This window comes from Dendrobium catenatum, unplaced genomic scaffold (assembly GCF_001605985.2).
Source record: "Dendrobium catenatum unplaced genomic scaffold, ASM160598v2 fragScaff_scaffold_1007, whole genome shotgun sequence".
NCBI lineage: Eukaryota > Viridiplantae > Streptophyta > Magnoliopsida > Asparagales > Orchidaceae > Dendrobium > Dendrobium catenatum.
Genome location: NW_021319469.1, coordinates 332,429 through 336,446, shown reverse-complemented (window position 1 = coordinate 336,446; position 4,018 = coordinate 332,429). Strand labels below are relative to the sequence as shown.

The 4,018-nt window shown below is 31.0% G+C and overlaps 1 protein-coding gene across 1 annotated transcript in view; it reads left to right on the top strand.

Annotated features, from left to right (window-relative positions):
• LOC110105585 overlaps positions 1-4,018 on the top strand; it is a gene marked incomplete at its 5' end in the record, with an annotated part of 12,074 nt that overhangs the window by 1,654 nt on the left and 6,402 nt on the right. The window lies entirely within an intron of this gene.

Sequence of the window (4,018 nt, the reverse complement as noted above, 5' to 3'; positions counted from 1 at the left end):
ATTTAATTTCTTTGATAACTCTCAATCCAGTTATCTAATTGGTCTCAAATTTGGATAGGGTACACTATGGTGTGTTACCTATATGCCATAAAAGTTTTAACTAATTTAATAGCTAGATTCTGGTAAATTTAATTTTTAAAATTTTTTGTCAAATTTTGACCCATAACTTTGACAATTTATATTGCACACATCACTTAGAACTAGGCTTGAATTTCTCTCTAGTATGTGTAATATAGTATCAGGGTTAGATGACCAATGTTTCAACCCCAATTAAATATTAGTGACACTTAGGAAAAATAATTAAGGATCATTTCTTGATAATTTAGAAAAATCCTAGGAAATTTTACACACACTCAATAAGGGTGAAACTATAGAAAATTAAATTTAGTGACATTATAAACCTTAGGTTCAAATTTCACCCAATTCGGAGCTCATTAAGTCAAGAAATTAATCAAGTTAAAATTAACCTTTAAATTAAGCCTAACAATTTCAAAAATTCTAATAAATCAAATTTAAATAAAAAATATATATATATAATACCTCTAACTGAAAATAATTTAAATTATAAAAAATTTCCAGACACTTGAGAATCTTTTCTATTTTCATTCCTAGCCTTTGGAGAGGATTTCAAGAAGTTTGGAGTTCATTTGGAGCAAAATCATAAAAAACCCATTCTAATTAAATAATTTTAAAAATTTTAAAAATGACAAACTTTAAAAAATCATAACTAATTCCAGAAAATTGAAAATTGAGCAAATTCAAAGGAATTCAACTCATATGGAAATCTAATATTTATTAAAAATATAAAATCTCTAGAAATAATTCATATTTAAAAAATTCAACTTTTGGTCAAATCTTAAGTCAAAATCAAGTCAAAACTTCAAACCATCATCATTAAATATAAAAAATCTAAATCCAGCAAACTTAGAATCTAACAACTCATTTTAAGGTCTAATATTTTATAAAAATACTAAATTTCTAAATATCACTTTTAAATAAAAAGTTAATTTTTAACCCCTTAATTAAATGATTAAAATAATCCAAAAAATTCTTAAAATTCAAAATTCACTTTAAAATTTCAAAAATCTTCAATTAAACTTAAAACCAGCAATCAACAAACTTTAATTAAAATTAATTAACTTTTAAACCTTAATCAAATTAAATTACATAATTATACTAGTTATCATTAGGTAATCGAGGCCTACGAAGCTATTAAATTTGCCCCAAGGATTGTGAAACAAATTTCATGACCTCAGTGAGCAACAAAAGTGGTAATCAATAACCTTTAAAATTAACTTTAAGCAATTAATACTTAAATTTAAACTTAAATCTCTTAAGCCTTTCAACCAACCAGAACATCAAACAACTTTAACAAATTACCCTCCATATGACATATCCAAACCACACGGCATACTTCACACACTTCAGATGATTTTCTAGGAGAACCAACTCTAGTTTTAGGCTAGTATGGTGTTTACTTTTATGTTGTATGTCGGGTTTTTGAGCTTTCATTATATGCTGTTTAATGATGTTGATGTGATTATTTACTTAACTTTTTTGTACTCTGCAATGTGATTGGATTGCACGTTAGATCTACCCCTAGGTTAGGAATGATTTATATTAATTTAATCTTATGCATGTGGTAAAGCTCAAACAGGGCATTGATTAAAGGGGGCCTAAATTAAGCTTTAATATTAATAATGTTTTTTGTAGGAGCTTCAAATTGTATAAGTCCCCCTTTAATATAAAAAGAGCATGGCCAAGTGTGACTATTATTTGAGCATTTTAAATTTAAAATATTAACTACTTTGGATATCAAATTAATTGTTGAAAATTAGGATAACCATGCAGGTGATCCAAGTCTAAATTTTTCTTTTAAATTGAAATGTAATTTGATCTATTTGAGTTGTAAATGTCAAGTGATTTGAGATGGGATATTTATATCCAACTTGGATTTCAAAGAGGAGAAGACATCCTTAAAGGGGATAGTCTTTCTCCATTTGGAAGATCAAGTAAGGATATCTTTAAAACATCCAAAGAGAAAAGATAACACCCCTTTCAAGGAGGAGCTTCTCTTTATTTTAATATCTATGTCAACGATCCAAGGAGTTGTAGAAGAATGAAGAAGTGGATAATGAGAAGAATCCCAAATCTCAAAGTCACTTGTGTCTTAGGAGAAGAATCCGGGTTGTTGTCAGTGGTACCCAACCACTTTACTTTTCTGTAATTCTGAGATGTAATATTAAGTGGCACTTGCCATATGGACTTTAAAATTGATATTAATTTAATTTTATTTATTTATTTATTAATTGATATGTTGATTGTGATTAGGATTTGCCTACTTTTCTTAGTTTTTTTATTTAGTCTGGAACCCGATCGAAAGCTCATGAGGGTAAGATAAAAATTCTTCTATTCAAATTAAATTAAAAATTTTAGCTTAGATAAAAACTCTAATTATCCTAAGAAGTAAGCTCGAACTTGCCGAGGGTTTTTCATGCATCATATTATAACTTCTCTACCTCGTTAGGCACCTCTCATGCTGTAGATTTTGGTAGACTACTTAACCTATGATGGTGCATATATGTCAAGGGGATATTATGCAATCTCTAGAGAAAAACCTATTTTTAAGCCAAATATTTAAACTGCTTCAATTTCATTCATGCATTCAATCGAGTCAACTAGTATGCATCACATTACTAACAAATTTAAAAGAGTCTGATATAAATTTGCATTTACTTTGACATCAAATACCCAACATATGTTAAGGGGCCAATTAGGAATCTGCTATAGATGTCAGCCCCGATTTCCTTAAACTCAATCTAATTAACATCCTTAACCACTCTTTCATTAATGACCAGACTTATAGTTTTGAAGCTCCTAGGTGGTTTAACTGGCTCCCCAATCTAGGATGGGGTAAGTCAAGATTTGCATTATATTAGTTAGGTTCAGATCTCTAGTTTTTAGTACCTACTTTAGACTTAGTTTCTGAGTCAATATCAGGCAATAAGAACTCAACCTCTAGAAATTGAATCCCAAACTTATAATAAAATTGATCATTCAAACTAAAATCTCTTTAAATCAAATTCAAGCCCAACACTTAGGATAGGCTGAGGTGTTTCTGAAATAATTTAGAATCTCAAAACACCTCCTACCCTTCTTCCATTGAATCCAGAAATAAGTGCTCCATTTTGATCCATTCCTGAATAAAAATTATAATCCTTACCTCCTTTGACATCAATCTTTGAAATCTTAAATGAAATTTCTACTGTTATTTTAACTGAGAGTATTCATAGGAAATTCTGGTTTCCTATGATGTAATTGAAAGTTCTTAAGAAAGATGTTAAGCCCTTAAGAACTAGCCCGAGGCTAACCAAGAGGGGGTGAATTGGTATTTTAAAAAATCTTTCTTAAGAAAAGAATAAAACTAAAATAAAAACAATTCACCACAAAGAGTAATGGATGCAGAAATTAAATACGGAAATAGAATAAAGAATGATCACACATGATTTATAGTGGTCCGGTCAAATCTTGACCTTCGTCCACTTCTCAGAGGCACCCACCGAGTATTGCACTAACTAAGTGTCTCTCCTTTAGCTCCCATAGCTAGGCGCAGAAGCCTTTACAACAGACTCTTTTTCACCAACCCCGGTGTGGTAGAGAATCGTCTCCTTTTGCTTCCTCCTAAAGCGGGCAGAGAATTGACTCCTTTTGCTTCCTCCTAAAGTGGGCAGAGAACCCGGACCATTTACTGAAGTAGAACTCCCAATAACCTCCCAAGGATGAAGGATGAAGAATGGAGAAGACGACTTGGTACCTTGGAGCAACCTTTATGATCCCTCTCACAAACTCCCCCTCACAAGTTTCTCTCTCCCTCTCCCTATGCTCTCTCAGGTCAAGACAGCAGCACTCAAGGTCATTTGCATGAGAAGATTTGAGACCTTTAAATAGAATTTCAAGAACTGACATTATCATCCAGGATGATATTTCTATCGTCTTTGATGGTGTTAGAAGAGACTAT